This window comes from Peromyscus maniculatus, chromosome 15 (assembly GCF_049852395.1).
Source record: "Peromyscus maniculatus bairdii isolate BWxNUB_F1_BW_parent chromosome 15, HU_Pman_BW_mat_3.1, whole genome shotgun sequence".
In the NCBI taxonomy this organism is placed as follows: domain Eukaryota; kingdom Metazoa; phylum Chordata; class Mammalia; order Rodentia; family Cricetidae; genus Peromyscus; species Peromyscus maniculatus.
The window spans coordinates 49,879,427-49,906,395 of NC_134866.1; the positions used below are offsets into that span (position 1 = coordinate 49,879,427).

The 26,969-nt window shown below is 37.7% G+C and overlaps 1 long non-coding RNA gene across 1 annotated transcript in view; it reads right to left on the reverse strand.

Moving 5' to 3' along the window:
• LOC143268768 (uncharacterized) overlaps positions 1-13,470 on the reverse strand; it is a 230,164-nt gene extending 216,694 nt beyond the window's left edge. Inside the window, exon 1 of the long non-coding RNA XR_013044893.1 lies at positions 13,336-13,470. This is a non-coding gene — a long non-coding RNA (uncharacterized LOC143268768). The remainder of the gene's footprint in view (positions 1-13,335) is intronic.
• Positions 13,471-26,969: the final 13,499 nt, after the last annotated feature.

Genomic DNA, 26,969 nt, shown 5'->3' on the forward strand with positions numbered 1-26,969 from the left:
CTTTGTCCAGACGTAGATTTCTGTATTTACTCCCATATGCTGCAGAAGGAAACCTCTCTGATGATGGATGAGCAAGATACATGATCGGTGAGTATAGCAGAATGTCATCAGGGGTCACTTTACTGCTACTTTTTTCTTTTGTTTTATTTTTTAGAATAGTAGTGCTTGGTTTGACCCCAGGTCCTTGAGCTATCTAGCCTCAGCTTTTGGGAAGTTGTACATTGTTGTGGATGGGTTCCATTTCATGGACTGGGTCTTGAATCCGACCAGTATTGGCTGGTTAGTCCCACAAGCATTGTGATGATATTGCACTAGAGCACCTTGCTTGCAGGTCACCAGTGTAGATGAAAGGGTTTGGTTTGGTATTTACCTTTCTCTTTTGGTAGAGTGCAGAATACCTTCCAGTACCATAAACACTACTTAGTAAGAGTAAAGGCTCAACGTAGGCATCAGCTCAATTTAAACATGTTCAATGGGTTGTATAGGTGTTGTCTTCAGCAATGCAGACTTACTATCACTTTGTGGAGAGTAACCAATAACCTTGGCAATATCCTAGTTGTTTGGGGCTTCCCTTTGGCCAACAACTCAATTAGATGGAATAATATTTCTAGAACTGGAAGCTTCATTTGGTGACAAGAGATATCCAGCTGGGGCTGCCTGTCCCATTATATGGAGATTGCATTTAGATTACTTTCATATATTCATATATTTTAAGAAGCTTCTGAAGTGTTAGGTTTCCATACAACCTCTCAAATAGTCCTCAGTTTTAGCTCTCCCTCTCCAGTATTACTTCACTCACTCCTGTTCTTCCCTTCCCCTCCCTGTTTGATTCTATCATCCCAGTTCTCTCCCATCCCAAATTATCTATTCTAAGTGTTTATCAACATGTAGCCCAAGAAACATTAAATTTCACCTTTTATACCTGAATCACAGCTAACAGAATCATTGTGTTCCACCTCCCCCCGCCCCATCGACATTCCTCCCTGACTCTCCATTGCCATTGAAATGCAGTTAACTTCTTTGGATGTCTTTTTGATATAAAATTTTCCTTCATTTTTGCTTATTTCACCAAGCCAGTTTTGCCTTTTCATAAATCTTACATACTTTTAAGGTTCTTGTCAATTGTGAAGGCCTCCCACTTCTTAGCAAATCGTATTTGCCAATTCTTCCTTGACTTGAAACAGCAACTTCCCATTCTCCAATTTACCTACCTCCATCTTACTAGGACAGGCCGTTTCATCGTGGAGATCTCTGGGCCAGTTCCATGCTGGTTAGGATGACTGAAGAACACTCAGTCATGGTAGGATGGGGTTTCCACATAATTTGTTCACTATCTTTAATGCTGTATACCATTTCCCCAGTCTGTGTGTGTGTGTGTGTGTGTGTGTGTGAGAGAGAGAGAGAGAGAGAGAGAGAGAGAGAGAGAGAGAGAGAGAGAAGAGAGAGAGAGAGAGAGAGAGGGGGGGGGTCTTTTTATCACTTTCTTTCTCTGACAAAAGCATCTCTAAATCAGTTTCTCAATTTTGGAAAAATATAAGAAAGAAAACAAAAAAGAATTTTCATATTCAAAAGTCAGTATCAATTAGAAATTTATATTCTCCGACTTTCCTCATATGCACCTTGGTCTTTTAAATCTTGTTCCCTTCTCTGTAAAGATTCTGTAGAAAGCACTGTGCCTCCAATATTGTTTCATGACCTTATACCTCATCATTTCCATTCCATTACTTGTGGTGTGTGTGTGTGTGTGTATGCAGATGCTCATGCACTCAGATCCAGGATGAGGACCTGAGTGTCCTGCTCAATTACTCCCCACCTATCCCTTTGAGACAAGGCTTCTTATTAATCTTTACCAAAACCCTAGGACAAAAACATTATTATTTCCTCCTTCTCTGTAAGGAAAGCAAATCCTTTAGAGGATTATTTTTTTCCAGAGTCCACACAGCTAGAATGTAGCTGGGACAAATTTGGAACCTAAATTTATCTAACCAGGGGAAAGCAGTAAGACAGAGGGATAGACATTAGGTCAGGCAATACAAAATTGCTGAAAATGGCTATTTCAATAGTTGAATCTAACATGTCTCATAAAATAGCAACAGCTCCTGAAATCAAATTTCAATTTAAAATTGAACTGCCAGATGCATATACCTAAAAAGATGAAGCTCTTGTTTTGAGAGTCTCAACCTGACCTATTTTGGCAGAAGTCTAATTCTTTGCAGATTTTAACCCAAAGGTCTTCAGCTTAAGACTTCAGCTTCTTTTTTATCTCTACCTCTGTCATTCCAAGTGTTTTATTTTTTCCCCTGTTCCGTTCCCTGCAATTCCCTATCAGCCAAGAGCCTGCTGACTCTCAGTGTGTTTCGGGACCTCCAGCTCCTGCCTTTTTGCTGATATGTGTTCTCAGTTTGCTCTTTACAGAGAGTGATTGCAGAGCACATATTAGAGGCTGTTCCTTGATACCCGGAGACTGGATAGAGGCCCCGCGAGGGTATCTACTCCCCTGTTTCATTTTCTAGAGCTCTCATGTGTGGCTGCATCTCACTGAAATGTTCTGCATCCAAGCTCAAGTGGAGATGCTGGGAGATCTGAGTCCAAGGGAGCTTGGTTTCTTAATCCTGCTTTCCTTCTCAAGCAAGACAGCTAGTTAGTCATAAGTATCAGCAGGTGATACTTTGACCCCAATTTTTGAATCTTCTTTGATATTCTAAGCAGGGATGTTTAAATTGTCCGGTCCAGTGAGTAGCAATTGGAATCTCACTTTGTCTTTGACCTCATAGCAACTCTTGACAATTATGTCAATAATCTCATTCCTCTTTCCCTCATTATCATGCTTTGTTTTCCTCTGTCTTCTGCCTCTGATAACACCTTCATCGCCAAAAGTGTCTGCATAAGTGGTTTGCAAGCCTCTCTGGATTTTCAATTTCATGTGTGTTCACTGTGATACAAAATAAAGAAACAAATATAAAGACATTAACCAAAACAATTATGGACAAGTAAATAAACCAATCATTATTTCACAAATCTCTTGATGAAGATTTACAGATAAATGAATGTGTATACATACGAAATTACCACATAGATCTTGAAGAGGTGATTTGCTCAGTAGAGATATAGGAAGGCAGACAGAATAAACAGTATTAAATTTAATATCTGCATCCAGTAGAGAAAACACAAGGGAAACTGAAGGATTTAGTCAGATTTAAATGTCTATTTCCTAAATTTTATCACATCAACGGTTTGTGTGTTTGTATATGTGTGTGGGGATACATGTTCCATGATGTGCATGTGGAGGTCAGAGGACAACTTGCAGCGGTCGGTTCTCTCCTTCCACTAGGTGGGCCCTAGGGATCAAACTCAAGGTTGTCAGCCATATCGATTTAGTGTTTTCACCCTCTGAGATGTCTCTCCTCCTCCAAAGTATTTCCGTTTTCTGAGATGGGGTCTCACACCCCTTTTCAGGTTGGACTAGAACTCACTTTATAGCCCAGGTTTCTCATGACTTGAAGCTAGCTTCCTGCTTCAACTTCCCAAATTCTTGGATGGCAGGCATACATTGACACACTTTGATAAAATAAATGGTTTTAATTTTAATATATAATTTCCACTGTGTAAGAAACATAGTCAAGGAACAACATGGAAAGATGTAACTTAACTATGATTTATTTTCAGCCACATGAGTCATTTTTAGGTAAAATAATTGACCTCCTGCTTTTGAATATGAGAAAATGATAATGCTTGCATATTACTCAGTTTTTAATTCCCATCACTAATATTAGTTATGTAATATTTCTAATACATGATTTATAAGACTTATAACCTGTTCTATAATTTTAATTCTCTCAATTTCCAAATATAAATTCTGTTTTTAAGTAGGTACAACAATGGCCACCATGCATTTTTGCTATATTGCTATATTTGCTATATTCAGTCTAACTCTGGGCTCATAGTTCCTATAGTCCATGAATTTACAAGTGCTTTCAATGATGCCAGGCTCCTATCTTTTGCTCCACAGAGAAGTTTATAAGGACTTTCCATTTCTGTTTTCTTCTGCACCACACTTTGCCCACCTGAGACCACAGCACATTCCTGCAAAACAAGCTTGACCCAGTTTCAAGAGCTAACACAGGTACCACCCCCAAAGTCTGTCCTTGAAAGGATGTCTATTATAAGGGACATCTTAGTCTACTGAGCAAATATAAACAGAGCTTGCACATGTGGTAATACATTCAATATATGCAAATGAGGCCATCCATGGTGTGAAATATTGACAAGCTCCTGGGTCCTATGGCTCTGGCCTCCCACTCATGATTTCCTTGGAATTCCAAGTAGTTGAAAATTTCTAAGTTTAAATATGAATTTCCAGATTGTTAACAAAATATATTCATCAGGGTAGAGTGAAGAGGATGTTTCACTCTGTAACTGTTGGCTTTACACACACATATACACACCACATATAAACTCAGACAAAAATCTTTTAACACAAGGTATATATTGACACAAGGTATATATTGGTCTCCATTTATATATAGTCTTTCTAGTTTCCACTGATAGAAAGTCCTAATATGATGGTTTCAGAAGCTGCTTGCTTATTTACAAAACAAATAAAAAACAAATTGGCCTGAGTTTTGGGATCTCTCTTTCTAGAACACTGTTAATTATTTCCTGGAGAAAATGTCAAACTACCTGCTATTATTTTCTTTATAGAAGGTGACTTTCACTTTCTACTCTGATATCTATAATGGATGCATTTTTTTCCTTAAAATCAACAGCTTATATAAAGAATGGCTTCTTGATTATTTTATGTCAATTTTTCAAAAATTTGATAACTACTTTGTTTTCAATTACTTTTATTATATGATGTTGTGTTCTATAAATGCTCATACATTTTGTGTGTGCATGCATGTGTGTGTGTGTGTGTGTGTGTGTGTGTGTGTGTGTGTGTGTGTGTACCTATCTCAAAATAATTTGGTTTCAGATTTATCCTTTCAGTTTTGTAAAGGTGAATTTTGATCTCTTATTTCCTGAGCTTTGTAAATTATCTTTACATCTTATTTTGATGTTTTATATCCTTAGTATTAACTTGCTGGTGCATGGACTTGGTTTTTGATGTTGTTGAATTCTTTCTTTTACAATTTAAGATGTAAATGTGGAGATTTTTATTTCAGTTATGTTTTTCCCTCAACCGAATACTCTGAATTTTCTATTCCATAGTTTGCTCCTCTGAAGAGGAGGGTGGGGAAGCATTGTTGTATTGCATGGTTCTGCCTCTCCCTCTTTAGCCCTAGCACTTTGCCTTAGGCCCAATCCTCCATCTAGGCAGTGAGCTAGTGCAATGGTAAGGGCACTCCATTTGTTTCTTTCTCTTGGGATCACCCTTCTCAGCTGCCTGTGGATTGATGCTGAAAACAGTTGTCTCATACATTTTTGTCAGTGTTGGCTGCTCAAGGTAGAAATGTAAATTTGATCCTTGTTCCTTGTGTATGTCCACAAGCAGAAGTCTTCTCATCGTACATTTGAATAAAACTGAAAGGGTACTTGCTTTAGATCCACCTATTCTGTAGAAATGGTAACCATTGGGTAAAAGTAAAGGCAACAAGACACAAATGCATGGGGCCCTCTGTGCAGCATGGTGAAAGGAGCAGCTAGGATTGTGAAGACCTCCTGATTGGGTGATTTATTTTTGTAGCCCCGCCCCCATATCCTGCAGTACTCAGTGGTATGATTTCTCCTCTACCCATGCTCCCCCACTTCCAAAATGCTAAATACAGACTTTAAATATCACATCCATAGAAGAGACTGCCTAGGATTTGTGATAGAATCTAGACAAAGATTCCTCACTGTAGTTGAAAGTTGTCTCTGGTCCTGCCCAGCCCTATGGTCCTACAGCAGATTATAAAATAATCACTCAGAGGCTTAATATTATTTACAAACTGTATGGCCTTTGGCAGGCCTCTTCCTAGCTAGCTTTTATATCTTAAACTAGCCCATTTCTATTAATCTATGTTTTGCCACATGTTCCGCAACTTGGCTGGTCTGCTGGCATGTTGCTCCTTAGGTGGCAGGTTGGTATCTCTCCAAATTCTGCCTTTCTCTTTCCTGTCTCTCTCCTTGGACTTCCCATCTTCCACTTGATGGGGGATGTTGCTCTGTATGCTGTGAATCTGTTGCTCTGATTAGTTGATAAATAAAATGCTGATTGGCTAGTAGCCAGGCAGGAAGTATAATATAGGCAGGATAAAGAGAGAGGAGAATTCTGGGAAGGAAAGGCTGACTCAGATGCTCCCAGCTGTCAGCTGCCACCACCATGAGAAGCAAGATGTAAAGTACTAGTAAGCCACAAGTCACGTGGCAACTTATAGATTAATAGAAATGGGTTAGTTTAAGATATAAGAACTAGATAGCAAGAAGCCTGCCACGGCCATCCATACAGATTATAAGTAATATAAGTCTCTGTGTGTTTACTTGGGTCTGAGCAGCTGCAGGAGCCAGGTGAACACAGGAAAACTTCAATTACAGCCTCTAATCTGCCCTGCCATAGGCCAAAGAAGCTTATTTATTAACCAATGGGAATAACATATATTCACAGCATACAGAAAGACATCCCCCAAAACACCTCACTCCCATGGCAGTTGGTGGCAAAGAGGATTCATGTGTTTGCTATCTGACTTCAGAACTGAGCTGACACTCTGAGGTCTTTTCCCTTATGTATCACCCCATATACATTAGCTTAGCCCAGGAAGTTTGGTTTCTCTTCTTCTGACTTTATACCTTTGCATCACACAAAATACCAAGACATTGCCATTGAAATTGTATCATCAGTGTAGAGGTGATTTGGAAACCATTTATAGGATTAGAGTGACATAAGAACCTCATTTTAGCATAATTTACCTTCCAAAGCCATTATCCCCCTGATTAACTAAATTAGTAGTTCCATAAGAAATGTCTTGGTTTTAAACAAGTCACTTTCCTTGGAATGTTTCACAATAGACCTTAACACTGGCACCCTCCTCTGCATTTCTGATTTGCTGGTGTTTTTAAAAGTCCAATAGGATGACTGGTTCTCAAGAAAACATTACTGCTTTGAAAATAAACTAGAACACAGCTTGTCTTTTTATGCTCCATCTGCTCAACCACGTCTATTAAACTCTAGGAACATTGCCCACTGTGCTTGAAAATGCCATGTTGGGCTACTGAAATTAAGAAGAATGTTATTTCTTTGATTGTGTTTATTGATGTTTTAGCATCCAAACACGAATGTCTCATTCCAATAAAAAAAAAAAAACACTGACTGCAGGCTATGCAGTGCTTGATATTTGTACTCAATTCCCAGGTTAGACCTCTGAAGCCAGTTTCTATATGAATGAAATTTGACTTAAAGTGATGTGATCAACACTGATCCCAAATTTGGCTAATTCAGAGAGCAATTACTTAGAGTAATGGCATCCAGTGTTACCAAAATGAAGCTGGTTAGAAATACAGCTTATTACTATTATTGGTTAGCATTTCAACTGCAGCATGCTGTAGGTGCATCACAGTGGTTAGTGATGTGAGCTCTACTCCTTGCTGCCAACTTCTGGGTAATGTTTGACCCACTTTAACATATGCATACACAGGTCATCTATGCAGTTATCCTGAATCACTGTAAATAAAAAACGAAGCACTTGGGACTGGGGAGAGGAACGCTGGGGAATAGAATATTCCTGCATTTTACTTTATGCTCACTGTTATAATATCCAGTTATTACTTGACAGACAGAAATTGGTCAGGCAGGAGTTATGAAAGTGTCAAAAAGCATCAGTACTAAAAAAGTCTTTCAGATTATTTTTATTCTAAACTCCTCTCTCTAGAAATAATATCCCAAGGCTAGTGTAAGGCTAGGCAGTTGAACAAGAGCAATCCTCAAGTACTTATACTTCTTTGTTGTTTTTTGTTACGCATCTGCTTTGGCATGTCCAATGGTGCCATCGTTGTGTCAGCTCACAATTGGGCAGTCACGCTGGTGATACCTTATGGCTATTCCTTCTAACATTCCTAAGAGACAATCTCACAGCAAATTCACTGATCTTCTGGCTCTTAAAATCCTTCTATTCTCTCCTCCACAATGTTCCCTGGGCCTTAGATGTAGGAGAAAGTTGTAGATGTATCCATTTGGACTGGGCTCCATAACCCTGCATTCTAATTTTTTTTAATTATTTTTTGTGATTTTTAGGTAGTGGCCCTGGAAAAATATACATTAATATTTTACAGCAATCCTTCTACCCAATTTGATCTCTCTCCTGTTTTTAAGGCATTGAAATACTTTTTCAGTACATGGTGATGTTTTTGCTCAGGGTTTTTAAATGTTATTAGTATATGAAATAGAATGAATATGTTAAAGTTTTCACTATTACCTTCAAATTTTTATAATTTGCCCAAGGATCCATGAATCTTTCAGTGATTAGCTGGTGATTTCAAAATCATGAATCAATGAATGAAGTGTTCAACTAATAAGTGAATAAATGAAAACAAAAATGATGATGAGGTTTCTAAGAATTGAAGAAGAGATCAGTCTTGAACCATTGGAGAAAAATATAAACATCAGACCACTTCTTAGAAAAGGATATGAAAAAAGGCCAATTTTGCCTTTATAAAAGGAAAACACCGTATATTTCTATTGATATGCCTAATTGGTAATAACTGGCATAAGAAAATCCCAAGATGTTAGTCTCATCTCTACAGTAATTAAACTCATCTGGTTCTAAACCTCTGTCATTTGACCTGTAATGTGCATTTACAAACAAATCCTAGGGTTAAATTTTTGATGTTTCAGATCAGAAACAGTCTGCGGGTTCTTCCACAACATTTGCTCTCACAGAACATGTTCTCATTCATAGGGCATTCTTTAATCAGATCGTTTGTTATGCTGACTATTTTGTGAGTTCTTGATATCTTCTGGATATTAATTCTTCATCAGAGCTATAACTGGCAAAGAATCTCTCCCACTCTGTGAACTTTCTCTTTACTCAGTTGTTTCTTATGATGTGCAAACCCTTTTTAGTTTTATGGAGACCCAATTGCTGACCTTAATTCCTAAGTAAACGGAGTCTTACTCAGAAACACCTTTTCTACACCTATATCTTGTAGGGTACTACCTGTGTTTTTTGTTTTTTATTTTGTTTTGTTTTGAAATGGTGTCAGTGTTTTGGGATTCATATTAAGGTATTGGATCCAGTAGGAGAGGATTTCTGGGTAAGGTAATAAATAAGGATTTAATTTCAAACTTCTGAATGTGGACTTCCCTTTTGCCATTACCACTTGTTGAAGTTCCTATCTTTTTTCCAGTGTGCTTTTTTGGCCTTGTTGTAAATATCAGATTGTTGTAATTACATGTACTGATATTTGGATCTCCTACTTTTTCCTTTGGTCTCTGTGTCTGTTTCTGGGCCACTATCACTGTTTTTATTACTATAGCTCATAAAACATCTTGAAACATGAAATGGTAATCCCTCCTTCAATGTTGTTTTTGCTCAGGGTTACTTGGGCTGTGTGATTCCACATGATTTTTTGGATTTGTTTGTTTGCTTTGTTTGTTTTACAGTTCCACATGATTTTTTTAAAATTTTTTTTCTATAAAACAACACCTGCAACTGTAACTCAGGGACAACCTCAGAGGAGGGGGAGGAAAGATTGTAAGAGCCAAAGTTTCAATTAACATCACACAGGCCTAAAATAAGATGGCTATATTGTAGGTATTTAATATTCTAATGAAAGTACTGTTCACTGTATTTAGAAGAACAGAAAGATAATATAAATACCTTTTTAAAAAAGATATAGACTGCTTTACAAATATTCATACTAGTAAAATTTGGATCAGCTTTGCTGAAGCAGGTCTTAGATTCAAGGAATAGATCAATCAATGAAGATTGCTTATCTTTAGGAGAAGTTTGTGATGTTGAAATGGACATTAGTATGTTATTAATTCAATTTAGCTCAGGACAAGTTCCTGGATTTTCTCTGAATGGCCAATAAATAATTGATGAATTCCAGCAATCTCTAATTCTGTTAATTCACATTTCTCTATTGGTTAACATTGACAATCATTATACATAAAATATCTCTGTTCTTGATGGGTATGAGACAAGATGGACCTCTTCAGTTATCCAATTCATGTAAGAAGAGTGAGTGAAAACCAGCAGATAAGAAGAAAAGAATATAAAGAAACATGGATGTCAACTGTTGCCCATGAGAAAGATGAGTGAAGTAAAAGAAATCAAGATGCATATAAAGGTATCAGACAAGGGATTATGGTGACCCTAAGAGGACAGAAAAACAAATATGGTAAGGTCAGTTCATTCATTTACTGGGAGTCCACTTTGTACTATGTATGTACTTTGAACGACCAAAATCTCCTGTAAATGCTACTCTAACCAGAAATGAACCAGCAGTATTTGATTTCAGTTGGACACGTTATCTAAAGTTCCAATGGTCCTTCTCATTAAGCAAACAAAACCAAACTGAATAATCAGAATTGTTTTTTTCCCCAACATAATATTTTTATTAATTATTGGGAATTTCGTACAATGAACTTGCTTTCAATCATACTTGCTTCCCATTTCTCCCAGGTCTACCTTCCCACCTTTGAGCCCCACCCCTGCAAAAAACAAACAACAAAAAATCCCCACAAAGTCCAACTTTTGTTAACCATATACTCATTAGAGGATGGTCAGATAACCAGTGGCCAGAACCTTAAGGAAAATTGAGTCCTTCCCCACCCCCACCCCAGCCAGAAGCCATGACCTGTGAAGAGCTATGCTTCAGCCTCTTTGTCACAGTTTTAAAGCACTCTGTTCAATAACTTCCTGTCTGAACTGCTTCTTTCCTCTTTCTTTTTGGGGGGTGGGTTGTCACAGGAGCCTTCAACGTCTCACGTTCTCATTTATGAGTCTGCTGTCATTGATACCAGCACAAAAGAAGCTTCCTTGCCCATAGCAGCCGGTGCCATAAAGCGAGACAGTAGAAGCTGCTTAAAACAACAAATTAAAAAAAAAAGCTCAAAACAGATGGTTTGAGAATCTCTAAGACTTTTCTTTTGACAAACTTATTGTGTATCCTTATCCTCTGTGTTGGGAAAATTACAAGGATCTTTTAACCAAGCCCCCCTCGTTAGATTCTGTGCACTCCAATAAGCTGCCTGAAGTCACTCTTGATAATACCACTCACCTGCTGGATGCTTTTAACCTCTAAAATAAAGCCGGTCTCCTCGGCGTACCTCCAGTGTATCTTCCATTAGATGTGTCTGTCTTCCTCATGAGCAGAACTGAGTCTTTTGGGGCAAATGTGACCCATCATAATCCTGTCCTAACTCCGAGGCTTGGAACAGGCACCTTCTTCTGCTTTTCGGTTTTTCACCTTTGCACTCAAACAATTGTCGTTGTTTTTAAGGTCCAGATGAAACGCCATCAATGGTAAAATCTGACCTTGACTTCCCTTTGTTTGCTGAGCAGTGCTGTACATGACTACATATACATATTATGTTGTACTTTGTATTAAATTATGTCTCTCCTTAACACATAACAAATAGGGATCTCAAATTGTAAAGTAGGCCATTTTGTATTAAAAAAGAAATAAAAAAGAAAATATACCAGGGCAATTTTTACAATTCTTAGGGAGATGAAAGAACAGTCTTGAATAAGAAGGTTTTTATAGTACTGAAGATTGCAGACAAATTTATGTAATAGAATGATTAGAAGAGGACTCTACTCCCTCGATCAAAGAAAGGAAATAGAATTCACTTCTAGCAGCCGGGCGGTGGTGGCGCACGCCTTTAATCCCAGCACTCGGGAGGCAGAGGCAGGCGGATCTCTGTGAGTTCGAGGCCAGCCTGGGCTACCAAGTGAGTTCCAGGAAAGGCGCAAAACTACACAGAGAAACCCTGTCTCGAAAAAACCAAAAAAAAAAAAAAAAAAAAAAAAAAAGAATTCACTTCTAGCATCAGCAACTCTGACCCATAGCTTTCCCATAAGTACTGCTATCATTACCCTACAAATTTGAAGTTATCACTGGAGTGCATATTTTCTTCTGGTTCTAATTTTTGCATAATTAGCTTCTATTTAAAGTCCAAAGTGGGTGCATACTAATGGGTAAATCTGGGTTACAGTTCCATTTCCTTTTTTTAAATTTTTTTATTTTTATTTTTGGTTTTTCGAGACAGAGTTTCTCTGCATAGTTTTGATGCCTGTCCTGGATCTCGCTCTGTAGACCAGGCTGGCCTCAAATTCACAGAGATCTACCTGGTTCTGCCTCCCGAGTGCTGGGATTAAAGGCGTGCGCCGCCGCCGCCGCCGCCGCCGCCGCCGCCGCCGCCGCCGCCGCCGCCGCCGCCACCACCACCACCACCACCACCGCCTGGCTACATCCCCACTTCTTAACAATAGGGAAGTTACAAAAGCACACATATATATTTTTTTTTTAAATCTTAATGGTGAGTGATGAGTTTTTGTCTCCCCATAAGAATATAGAAAAGAAAAGGAGGTTTAAAAATAATTCATATACTCACTAAATCTATTGTATAAATTGAAAAGTTGGCTCCTTAGTTGTGGTAATCACACTTCTCATGTGTACATACAGCTGCTGTGGTCCCTACTGAACACTGCAGATAAAACCATTTCCACCATCACACAAAACTGTACTGGACAGCTCTGAGTTAGACAAATGTCTCAACTTTATAAATTGTGTAAATTAAGGTCCCCAGGAGTCAAGTGATATGCCAATATTGCCAAGCCAGCTTGTGTCCATTTCAAAACTAACAAGTATCAAAATTCATGATTCTTTTGAATTGTTCCACTCATTGCAATTTACTATTTTTTTCAAGTCACAGTTGCAAAATATTCTATTTATCTGTTTCATCTCTCCAATTTGTCAAAATGTTCATATTCTGAACCCTTTGGCTTGTTGGAATAACATGAGGGCCTACGGTAACTTCATCAGAAGTTTTTCTAGATAAAAAGGGCATTCAGCAGAGCCTAGAGTCCTACAAATATTTTCTGGGTCTTCATCCTCAAATAATGTGTCCCTTAGTATAGTGAAACAATGATCTTGAAGCCTTGTTACTTAACCAGTTACTGAAAGGAAACAAAACTCATGTACGACCCCAAAGGTTCACAGGAGGATTTCACTTGGTTTTCAGCACTGCCTGTGTGCAGTCTGGTTTCCTGTTGCTGTCTCCTGAGTGGCCAAAGTGGTTTTAGCCACAAAGGGTAAGTTGATCTCTAACACAAAATGCTTCTCGTCAAGCCCTTCCCAAAGGCAAGCAATGGCCAGACAAAAAGATCCCAAAGAACTGTTTACACCCATACTCACTCGCAGATAGTTTCTGGCTTCCTTACAATCGGCAGGAACACTCTCCTCTAAGACAGTGAGAGGGGTGGAGAGGAGAGCACAGAGTGTTTTCTGGAGTAGCTTCGCAGGCATTCAAAAGGATGGCATTGGCCCCTGTGGATGCACACACTTTCACTGAGCGTGCACCTGCTGCCATGGAGACCATTTGGTTGCCAAAGCTTTAAGGATAATTCTGTGAGAGCAGTCTTCACTGTTTTGGTTTTCGGGCTTGATGTTTTTCAGTAGCATTCAAACACCACTTCTCAGACTCACAGGATAAATTATAATCATCTGAGAACACTCTCTTCTTTTTAGACAGCATTCAGTACAATGTCAATGGAAGGTCAGTGAGCAGCAAAAACAGATCCCAGTGGCTGGAGCTGGTGATGCTCAGCACACAATATGGGCCTGTCTGAATCAGAGAAAACAGACCAGCTCGTCCTTTGAGCTTGAGCCACTCCTGGTTTCCTCCCCATATGAGTTAGGCCTTTTCTTATATTTTAAATAGTTACTGGCTACTTCTGGAATTATTCCTATTTTACTATAAGTGTATCCGTGCATCCCGTTCATTGTTTCTGTTATTAATTCAGTATCTTTTATAAGCACTATTCGAAGTTAGGTACTGTCCTAGACTCCAGGTGTATGACAGGAAACAAAATAACATTTAAGACATCTGGATCCTGAATCTAGTAGCAGGTAACAGCACAGGTTAGCATAAAAATCCAATCACAGGGATAAAAGTTGAGTTTTGGAGAATGGTAACAGCATGCTATTTAGATGGGATGGCCAAAACAAACAAACAAAAAAGTCATTTTAGGTAAAGGGGCAATCAAGTGGAAACCAAATAAAAGGAGGTGCAAATCGCACATCTGTTTGGAAGAAGGGCTGTCCTAGCAGAAGAAACAGCAAGCGGCTGGCTCAAAAGATAACCACTGATAAGGACAGGTTTTCTCCCATTTGAACCAAACATAGAGATAGGGAAAGAAGACCCAGATTCTGAAGACATGTAGGTAAATCAAATATGCAAAGACAAAGGAAGAGAAAAGTGACAGGAACTGATGTGCCCCCCCCACCCTGTTGCATAGCACCACCTAAATGCCTCATCACAAGGCCTGTGGAGCATCTGAGCACTTTTAAATACACCCAAATGTATATGTTTGGGGCCTAAGGAGAGTCACTATGTCATTTCTACATCAAGTACCGTTGTCAGCCTCCTAAAAGCAAACAAAGAAGCTAAGAGGCCATCTCTTTACTGTAGTGAGCTCCATCAACAACATGTACTCACAAGAGAGACAGGCCAACTTCTAAAGTCAGGGAGATCGACCTCCCAAGACCTGCTCATATTCAAATTAAGGAAAAGAAAAAGAACAAGGGCCCTCGGGTATGGATTGGGTCTCCAGTGTGGGATAATCTTGGAGAAGAATGGAAAAGTGAAGGTCAGAGGCCAATAAAGGGGGGAAATGACAGTGACAGAAGGATAGGGAAATGATTCACGGCACTTCACACCAACAAAATGGAAAGACTAAGCTTGGCCACTGGGAACACAAATGAATAGATAGCCGCTGCCTTGACATCCCTTTGTAAGGTCGGTCCACTAAAAAATCATGGCACTCCTAACCAAAAAGCTATCTCCAGTTGACAACTGCTAGCAAAGGAAACGTCAGTTTTTCCCAATAAAGTCTCACTGAGTACAGAAAACACATTTAAGAGCAGGTCTTATGCCTGGCAGTAGATTGCCAACACAAAATGAACTCAATGATATTTTTGGAGATGTTTTGCCTCATATTGCTTTGTTTGAGTGGGTTTTTTTTTTTGCTTGTTTGTTTGTTTGTTTACCATATTGACCTTTTGCTTGTCTATTATGGTTCCCAGTTTTATGTTTTCATTATTTTTTTTTGGGGGGGGGGTGTTGTTTTGGTGTGTATGTGTGTGTTTCTTGGCTTTTTTTTTCTGTTTTGTTTTATTCTGGTTTATTTGATTTATTTGCCTTCTGAAAGAAGAAAGCATGAAGCTGGAAGGGAAGGGAGGATGGGAAGGTCTGAGAGGGAAACCCGTGATCAAAATATAATGTATGAAAAACATTTTTAACAAAAATCTTGGCACTTGTATGTATGTATAAACTCTCAGGAATCCAACCAGTCTTATGACTGTGGCAATCAGGTTCAAGACATCACCTTCTCTCACCTGGCTATTAAATTACCCTTCCCTATTCGGTTTCTCTCTGCTCCCTCTGCTTGGTTATTTCACTACTTAACACTGTCTACTGGAGTCTCATGTCACACGTGTACAACTGGAAGTCATCATGATGGCCTACAAGAGTCCATATGACTTCCTTATACCCTTCAGCCCATTATTTTCTAACCATATCACCTTGCTGTCGTCTGTTGGATTAGTCTATTTCTGCTATGCAGCCTCTCAGGCTGGCTGCTTGAAAATGCCAAATGTTTCAACCGAGGTGTTACTTTCTTCTCTCTTATTCTGTCCATTACTGCCCAGATGTCACTTGTCTGAGGATTTTTTTTTTGTTCTATGTCATTTTGCATAAATAATGTCATAGGACTTCTAATCCTGTGAAACAAAATACCATGAACAAAAACAAGTTTGGTAGGAAAGGGTTTCATCTTATAGCCTTGTAGTCCATCATCTAGAGAAATCAGGGCAGGAACCTGAGACAAAAACTGATACAGAGGCCATGAAGGAGTGTTGCTTACTGGCTTGTCCTCCATGGCTTAATCAGGTTTGATTTTATTAATAAGACTATTTAAGATTCATGCTGCAGTGGTGGTATCACCAGCAATGATCTGGGCTCTTCCACATCAATCACTAGTTTAAAAAAAGCAATTTAGACTTGCCTACCAGCAAATTTTGTGGAAACATTTTCTTAACTGAGAGCCTCTTTTCCCAAATGACTCTATTATGTGTCAAGTTGACATAAAAGCAGCCAGGACTAATATCTACTTTTGCCTATACAATCCCTAGTCCCATCTCTATGTATACCTTAGCTTCCTATCCTATTTGTCTCCATAACAATACAACAATATTTTAAATGTCTCTTTTCTCATTTGTTTATCATCAGTTTTTATCCCCCAAGCATATGGGATCCTTGCATCCAGACTTTATATGGATGACACGTAGTTTTTTTCTAGATGAATATTTATTGATGAACAAATGAACATAAGAAAAACAAGACAGTAATAGAGTTACATGGCCCAATAATTGAGGAGAGAGTAATTAATAGCACAAAGTCAGACAGCTAAAGAGATAAGAAGAATGTGGAAGCGGGGAGAAGGATGTGATGATAAGCACAAGGAGGGTGATGTTGATAGTATCAACCAGCATCTGCAGGTGTGTCAAGAGGCCTCACCATTGTTTATACTGCCTACTTCATCCTTCTTCACCCAAAGGTGCGGCTCCCATTGTTATCTCCATTCACCAGATAAGAAAGAGAAATCGAGGCTTGGAGAAAATTGGTTGCTTGCACAAGAAGCTACATGATTTTTCACTTGTCTCTGTCTCCAGAGTTGTTATTTCTTGAAGTGAGTCTTACATCTCTAAGATAATTGTCACACAGTCCTGTGATCTGTCAAAACAAAACAACACTAAAAGAATGTCTAAAGTTCTCAGAAGGAGTCTCCATAAAAGCACCAGATTCCCGAGATATAGAAAACAAATGTTTTTACTATAATGACAAATAATTCTGGTTCAGTAAATAATGTGAATTAATAGATAAATGCAGCTAAACAAAAAGGTGAATAAATACAGACTAAGGAAAACAACTGTGCAGCCCTGGGCAGTTTAACTCCTAGCAGTTTTGCTGCATTCCAAGCACGCAATCAAGTGACCGTTTTGCATCACACACACACACACACACACACACACACACACACACACACACACCAACCACAGTTCAGCTTCTACATGAAATTTATCTACTTGGCTTTAAGCTCAGAGTGAACAAGCAACCCAGTTTTTCTGCAGCTCCTCCATGGTTTCTTCTTAAGTGAGGGCTGCTGTTTTCTACAAGGTAAGTGGGTGAGAATTGCTTTGTTTTGTTTAGTATCACACAGAGAAAGCTGGTGTCAAAATCCAAAGTGGCAATTATTTTAATGGAAGTTCTTCTGCCCAATAGAATAGCAAGTTTTAAGGTGTTGGTAAAATTGTAGAAAAATCATCACTTTCATACATTATAACCAGAAACTGATGCAACCTAATGGAAAAGCAGTGGAATAAAATATCTTATCTATTGATCTAATAATTTCATTACTGCAAGTATATTCTGAGAATAAAATGTTTAACTTAATTTGTTTTGGTTGGTGTATAAAATCATAAAATTATACATATTGATAAAGTATCATGCAATATTTTGATACCTTTATACACTACATGATTTTTAAGTCAGATTAATCTATCTTCTCATTTTTCATTCTGTATGGTCAATAGATTTGATATCTCTTCTTCTAGCTTTAAAAAGTACAGCACATTTCTGTTATCTGGAGTCACCCTGCTGTACAGTAGTACACCAGAAATTCTTAATCTCATCTCACAGCTAATTAGAATCCACTGGTCAATGTTTTCTTCAGCCCTCAATCTCCCAGACTCTCCCTGCCCTGTGGCTTTTGATCTTATGGAAAAATCAGCAACATTCTTACTTTTTATTAGCAGGAAAAAGGTAATTGTTTAACTTAATAAATAATACTATACTGTGATTAGAAGCTCTATCTATGAAGAATTTGTATTTGCATGGGGGTACTCTTCATGTTGCCCTACAAAATAAAGAAGATTGAATAATAAGTTGATTTTTTTTTACTTTTAAAAGTATATTTAGACACTATAAAAGTATGCTTAGTAAAGTAGAGAGAAGGGGACAAGTACAAAGCATGGCTGATTCTGGCTGGCAAAATGAGATGACAATTGCCATTCTATATCTTATATTTCAGAAGTCGTTCAAAAAATTCATGACTTATAGCCATGATTTCAAGCTTTATTTTTTTTTGGAAGAAAATATGTATTAATAGAAAAGTGGTTGAAAATAATACATTATGTGATTATAGACTATTTCATCTCATATGTCAATGAACTAAAACGAGAGTTCATTAGAAAATTCTTTCACTCTAGGGCATTAGATAGACAAGCAGACAATTCATTATTCCTACACAAAATACCCGTGGATTTGTGTGTGTGTGAGAGAGAGAATTGTGTTTATTTTGTTTTGCATTAGGAAAGGGAGGAAAAGAGGGAGGGAGGGAGGGAGGGAGGAAGGAAGGAAGGAAGGAAGGAAGGAAGGAAGGAAGGAAGGAAGGAAGGAAGGAAGGAAGGAAGGAAGGAAGGGCCAAAGAAGGAAAAAGGAAGAAAGGACTCAGGATCTTCCAATAAAATGGAGCAATCATGGGTTTTTCCATTGGCTGAGTAAATCCAGGAAAGAAAGCAAAATATTCAGCACGTTGGTTTTCCAACTGTAAAGAGAAATAATGGTACATTTGACGCAATGGTTAAAAGTATGGCACTGTAGTCATATTACCTGGGTTCAAATCCGAGCCTCACCATATATAGGTCATATGACCTTCCTGAAATTAAATTATCTCTCTATCTCTGTTTGTGCTCCTAAGACATCAGGTTAAGGACATTGGTTTCTTGTAAATTAACACACCAAGGAGAGTTTCTATTGCATAGGAGGCATTGTGGAAGAGTTAACTGTTGGTATTAGTTTGTTCAATAATTGTAGTAAAATAAAATGTCTATATCCTTCCACCAAATTTTTTTTCTTAAAGTTATGTATAGTAGAAGTGCAACATGGGTGACCTTATATTTAAATCTAGGTGGTAGGTAGACTTCATGAGTATCTATAGGTTTTGAAGGTAGAATTTTGTTTTTTGCTTTTTGTTTGTTTATTTTTGTTTTTTCAATTTTCCAGCCTCTGGCAGTTAGCAACTTATTCTGTTCAAGTCCTCATCTTTCATCTTCAATTACTACAGTCCAAATTCACCTCCTGAATTGTGAATTAGCTTCTGATTTTTAAGTAATTGCACAACTATATTAATATTATAAAAATAATCTGAGAATCTGTTTATTGATGGCTTCAACTTTAATAATATTTGCAAAGTTAGTTTGGCACTAAAAGTGGTGTGTTTTTAGGTTCTAATAATTAGTTGTAGGTGTCTTATGACTACCATTTCTTCTCATTCCTTACATATATAGATACATGTACACATTATACAGAGTGCTTCTACCACACATTTCTCTTTGACTTTAATTAATAAAGCAATGTTATAACAACACAATGTTAAATATAATAAAGAATATGTTTATCTATTGTTATTACTTGTACTGATTTGAAAGAGAATAGCCTTGCTAGTTTCCTATATTTGAATACTTGATCCCAATTTGGGATGATGCCAAGTTAGACTTCGACAAATTGTTCTACCCTTTCTGATAACCAATGTCTCTGCCTATAAACTAATACTAAATATTTTTGCCTTATAAGGTTCCTTAAAAGATTATATGTGATGATATATGAGAAAATGCCATGTATAATCAAATGCTTTAAATACAATTATATATAATTGTTCTTCAACACCATACTGCTTCCACAGTGGCACCATAAATGTAATGTGTATTTTCTATAGTACAATAACTTGTACGGTCTTTTAAAATCATCATTAAGATTACAGATAAATTTTTTTAAAAGGAGGAAGAAGGGGAAGAAGTGAAGAATGTAAGAAGTAAGGAAAATGAACTCTAAATTAAAAAGTTAATGTGCACACTTGCTTTTGCCTCAAGAAAATTTGTGTTTGTGCCTAGAAAACTCTGGTGAACAAATTTCAGGAACTCTTCTGATTTCATATAAGTTTGTGGTCTAAAATAATACTTAGAATTTAGCACTTTAATCTCATACTCTTGGGTGGAGTAGGCCTCCTGCTTCACAAACGCCCTGGGGCAAATACATTACAAGTTTTGTGGCCCAGCCCACATACGCACAGAAACACAAGCAGTATATAAGCCAATGCGAACAGAAGAAATATTGCTGCTTGGGGAGTCATAGAACCAATTTGCTGCCTTCATTGTTAGTAGGTTTTTGTGTGGTCCCTGGAGCAGTCATCCAGACTTGCAAGACCTCAATTTCCTCACCAATAAATTTTAAATTTGGAATAAATCATTTTTAAGTCTAAAATCTCATATGTTTTATGCCAATTCATTTTGCAAAAGAGTTAATTTCCTAAATCAAACAGTGATGAACTCTCAAGGTAAACATCATAACGCTAATTAAAAATGGACAAGTAATGAACAAGTAATAGATAACATAATAAACTCAAATTATGAATTAATGTTTCAGCCTTGCTGCCTTCAGCCTATCCCCCAAAAGTATAAATAATGATTAACAATAATTATTTAATTAGATCAAAATATCTGTTATTTCCACCTACTGCCCACTTGAGAGACATTTCTCTCCACCTGTTACATGCTGACAGGTCACATGGACCAAAGATTTCTATGAATACGTAGGGTAAACCCCACTCAAGACTACCCATACCTTAAGAATATGATATTTTCCACTCAAAGCGGTACAACTTACTTTTCTCGAAAACCTTCTTTGCATATTTCTTAAAGGATAATTTTTTCCTTGAGAAATGGTCTGGAAAGATGGCTTAGATTCTAGTGGTTCTTCACCTGTAAGTCGTGACCCCTTTGAGGGTCAGACGACCCTTTCACAAGGGTGGCAAGTCAGACATCCTACATATCAGAGATTTACATTATGATCCATAACGGTAGCAAAATTACAGTTATAAAGCAGCAATGAAAATAATTTTATGGCTGGGGGTCTCCACAACATGAGGAACTGCATTAAAGGGTTGCAGCATTAGGAAGGTTGAGAACCAGTGGCTTAGATGATATAAGCTCTTGTCATCAAAACTGAGGACTTGAGTTTGATACTTGGGACCCAAATGATGGAAGGAGAGCATCAACTCCCAAAAGCTGTCCTCTGACCCCCACATGTGTACAGTGGTATCCGCACGCGTGCGCGCACACACACACACACACACACACACACACACATAGATGCACACATGCACGTATGTGCAAACAAATAAATATGTAATCTTAGATATTGTTTAAAAAGAAAAATCTCTAATATTTTCATTTTGCAACACTGTCGTGTTTTACATAAAGTAAAAGATAACAATTATCACATATTAAAATAAACCACTGACGATGGTACACATCTGTAATCTTAGCACTCAAGAGACTAAGGCAGAAACATGACCATTGGAGGGCATCCCACAACCTGACCCCCACCCCCCATGCACACACACAAAGAAAAGAAGTAAAATTTCACTGACCAAACTTTGTTTTTCAGAGCCATGCAAATCTACCCATTTTTCTCATCTTCACGTGCTTGCTTACAAATATCTATACTAACTCTGTAGCTGTGTTTGCTGAACTGTCATCCACATTTCCCGAAGGATACAACATTTTTTTTTCATATTTCTTTATTAAGAAATTTTCTACTCACTCTACAAACCACCCACAGATCCCACCTCCTCCCTCCCCACCCCCAGCCCTCTCTCTCAAGCCAACCCACATCCCTGCTTCTCTCAAATCAAGGTCTCCCATGGGGAGTCAGCAGAGCCCAAGTGGTAGGGCAGGGAGGGAGACACCATGATAGATGAGGATACAACATTTTAACCAGAGATATAGTGTCCTCCTCTCAGCTATCACAGAGGTCTCTCACCTAGAACATTTTGAATCACATTCAACGACGTCAACACTAGGCCAAGCCAAATCTAAAACACAGCCCTTTCAATATCCAAGTTTCTTCCTTAGAAGAGATAAGCACTGGTGTGGAATGCCAAAATAAACAGCTCTCTCCTTACAAAGGTACCTGGTATTAAGAGTTTCTTATCTAATGTCTCAAGATTCAGAGAGAAGAACTCCTTCCCAGCAGGAGGACTTGAAGACATTGTGGAATAGGTTTGCCTTAGAAATACAGGATGTGAAATTCTGGGACAAAAAATATGGATATGAGAGAAATGCTTCCATTATATTTTCCTCACTGGGAGACAGGAGCTGTGACCAGTAATGAATAGTGATTTTTTTTGTTATAAAACATTTATTTGAATATTAAAATGAACAGGGAAAACCTGTTCAGGGAACTAGGACCTGGTAAGGCATAATATACCTATACTCCTAGCACTAGAAAGGTAGAGGCAGGAAGATCAGAAGTTCAAGGTCATACTTGACTATAGAATAGATTCAAGAGCAGTTCCAGCTACATGAAGCATTGTCTACATGAAACAAACAAACAAAAATGTACTTGGGGTGGGGGAGGGGACTCCCACAAAACAGAACTAGAAGCAATGCTATCTTTAGTAAGAAATCAAGGAAAACTCCTGACAAAGTCAAGTGAGCTAGACCTCAGCTGGTGCTTGCCCAGGCGTCCTTCAGCATCCTGTGGGAGAGCTCAAGACCCCTCTGTAGATAGTGAAATGTGAAAATATTCCAGTCATCATAGAAGCCACATATATCTTCTTGTGTACATTAAATCTGTACTTTACTTATAATAGCTAATACAAAATAAACACTATGAACTTGCTATATTTGCAGGGGAAGTATAACAAGAAAGATTGTTTGCATAAGCTCATTACAGATAAAATCTGTTTTGAAGTATTTTATTTTACTTATGTTTTTATTTTGTTTTATGTGTGTGAGTGTTTTGCCTGCATGTATGTATGTATACCGTACACATGCCTGGTGCCTGTAGAGGTGAGGAGAGAGTGTTAGATCCTCTGCACCTGGTGTTATGATGTCTGTGAGCTTCCATGTGAGTTCTAAAAAACCAAGCCGGGGTCCTAGGCAAGAGCAGCAAGTGCTCTTAGCCATTAAGACATCTCTCCAGCCTGTTTTCATATGTTTTGATGTATAGTGAATTGAACTCACGGGTACAGAAACTGCAGATAAGAAGGTCCAAGTGTTTACAGCCCCTTCACAGTGGTTTACACCATTTTCAAAAGCCATTTTAAATACGTTATGACTGTATTGCTTTAAAAAAAACTGGTCCTCCTGAACTAGAGATCAACATCATCTTAAGTTTGAACTCACACATTTCTCCAATTCATCCTCAAAAAAAATGACCAAGATACACTGAAAAGTAAAGTAAACTGGGTCAGAGTCCTCTGTAGCAGATCCTTCAAATTCTTAGGTATATTACCATTGATTGAAACAAACCTTGCCAAGTTCCCATTAAGAGAAGCTGCCTCATTACATTTTCACACTCACTAAAGAACACTTGCCTTGAGTAGAGTTTACAGGCACAGGGCTGACTGGAGATGCATGTGTCAGCATTCATTCATGTCATTGTTTTGGCCACGAGTCTTGCTAACTCATAGTGAAATATAAAAGCATTTTGGAACACTGGAAGACTTAAAATATTAACTCATCAGGTAAGCATTGGTTAATAGAATAAACCCGATTTACCATAAATTAAAATAAAAATTTGAGTATTTCCATATTGCATAGAGAATAAAGTATCAGAAAGAGAAACAAACTCTAAAATTCTGTAATTTACTCTCCATGTCCATGGTCCTCTTCACATGCTATCTAAGGTACTCCATCAAACACTAGTCATTTCAAACTGCTTCTCAGCCCAACTTTGTAAAGCCACTATTTATTCTGAATGGATTTTGAGTTTCTTTATGAATTGTTTATTCTTTGATCTACTTTAACACTTACCCATCCCAAGCAATGTCTTCACATGTCTCTTCACAGGATTTCAAGTCACTCAAAGACTCCATGCACTTCCTATCTTGCATCATTTACCCACATCTCTCTCTGTGCGTCCTCTCCTATCATGATATTTACAACCTAAGTATCTCCTGAATCTTCCAGAATTCCCCAGCAGCTTTTTCTCAGGAATCCTTAGGCACACATTTTCTCTGCCCACTCACAGAAATATCAGAGATCCCTAACGCTTCTCTAGAACAAGGACTATTAAACTTTTTCTTACCTTGTGATCCTTTTTCTCATGTGAAAGTTTTACTCGATCCTTGGTAGATAGACATATAAAATAAGAATATAGTGCAAACATTTGCTCATAAGAGATCATAACAAATTTTATTTTAAAATAATTCTCTAGTTATACATGTAAGTTTGCCATTTATTTCATGCTAAATAAAATTAATTAAGTGAATGTACTTATTTTTTATGTAAAATGACAAAATCAAGGCTGAATATTTAATGCCACAGAGGACATAGTGTCTTCAACATTTTTTAGAATTGATCAACATGTTGATTTTACACTCATAGATGCTAAGATTGCTACTTTGCATGAATATGTAGTACAAAATGACAGAATTGTGTGTTGGGCCATCTCAGAAAGTGTGAGAAACAGTGTCCTAATATCAAGCCAAAATTCATTTGACGATCTCTATAAAACTCAAGTCAGCAACTCAAACTGTGTTTGTTTTTACATCAAACATTCTAACATAGCCCATTCCAAAGACATCTAATCTGATAGTTAAACATTTTTGTTTCCCATAACTAAATCAGTATGTATCTATAAAAGCAGAAAACACTGTATGTATCATAAAACATAAAAATAAAAAAACTGTGATTCATAACATGCAGTAGTTTCAAGGCTGAGCCGGGGTGTTTTATGCAAGATTTGTTGACATTGTATGGTACGACAGCACACACAGTCCAGAGCATACAAGTTAGGTGTTTCAGAACTGGGGCTGTAGTGAAGTTACACAATGCAAAACAGGTGCGAGCCATCAGGAACGTCTCAGATCCATTATATGTTTGATTTTGAATTAATTCTTGGTCATCATGAGCTTAGACAAGTTTTGCTTTATGTGTTCAGAAATCACTCTCTTGCAACCCTCACAATGAGCTACACGGCAAGGAGCTGAACCCACTAGCTGTAAAGCTGGGATCTAACACACGATTCTATTCTATTCAGATCTCATTCTTCCGCAACTGAATACAATTTCAAAGCTGTGCTGCAAGTTTCATGAGCATCTCGATATTGAGCACAATCTCTGACAGTCAGTTGTATAAAATGAGAAGCTGAGTAGGGACAAGGGGGGGCCCCTTTTCCTCTTGTATTAGTGAGCTTACCCTTTACCGAAGTTTTGTAAGCCTTGACAATTTGGGGAAGTTCTTATCCAACACTGCCTGTGAGACTCCTGAGGATAAAAATGCTACCTCTAAATGTTATCTGGTTAGGCCATGTCTTGTGTAGAGTTAGGTCCCCATTGCATGCCTTTTAATAGATATAAGTGGGTGATATATACATACATACATAGATGCATGCATATATATGTATATACATGTATGTATGCCTAAAAGCAAATTTTGTATCTTAGAAGTTCATACATTTAAACATTTAGAAACTTAAAATAATATCTAAAAGGTATCCCAAAGCCTAATCTAGGTCAATACCACCCCTTTTTGCAAAGTTGGTAAGTGATTAATCACATGGCTAGTTAGTAGTTGTTATTACTGCAACTCAGGACTTTTATCTCTTAAGCTTGTGATGTTTTGTATACAATAGTCACAGTCATATACCAATCAGTGATAAATATTAGAATTTTCCTTATCTTTCAGGTAAACAACAGCTATCTAGTTGAAGTTAAGCCAACTTAATAGGAGGAAATTTATAGCAGTTTTCGTAAACCTAGTCAACTACACATGATTACTGAGGACATAGACCCTACTAGAGAACCTACTGCTGCAATTTACAAAATCAGTATAATTTCTAACTCCATTCTAAATATTTACCCACTCTTATACTCACAGATAAGCATAGCTTTCATCAAAGAATCTTCTTATAGCATCAGATAGAGACCAGTACAGAAATTCACAAATGGCCACAACGCAGAGACGAGGCAATTTTGGCACCAACTGATACATCTACAATGCAATCCCTAAACCTAAGTTTCAGAGAACATAGAAGAAGAAGGGTCAGAAAGTGTGTGAAAAACATAACACAAGGACATCTTTTGTAAGGTAGTGTTGTCTATATATGATAGGGAAATATAACAGGGAAACTGCACCTATGAAATCTCAACAATGCACAGTGACAAGACCAGTTGATAATATATCAACACAGATGGTGGAAATCTCATAAGTTCCTACCCTGCAGATGAAGACCTGCAGACAATTAATGGATGCTGGGGGACAGAGAATCAGTCTTCTTTGAGAATAAACAAAAACAGACTTAGCAGATTTCACACATGTATGCAAATATAATTTTCTTATATATAATTATATATGTAGATATAAGTGCATACATCTATATATACAACATACAAACATATATACAACAAAAATAATAAGAGAGAAAGAGGCTATAAACTTTAGAATGGGGGCCATGGTAGTGATTTAAGGGAGTTGAGCTGAGAATAGCTGGAGAGGAGAATAGCGATGTGATTCTATTTCAATTAACAATATATTTTAATGAATATATTTGGTAATCAGACCTATATCTGCCATTTAGACCAAGTTGTTTTCTTTCGTTTGTACAATGTCCACAAAGCTCTCCTTTTTTTGGCGTAACTACACATCAAAGTTCATATATTAAAAAAAAATATTTCATTATCATGAAATCACATCTTTTCATA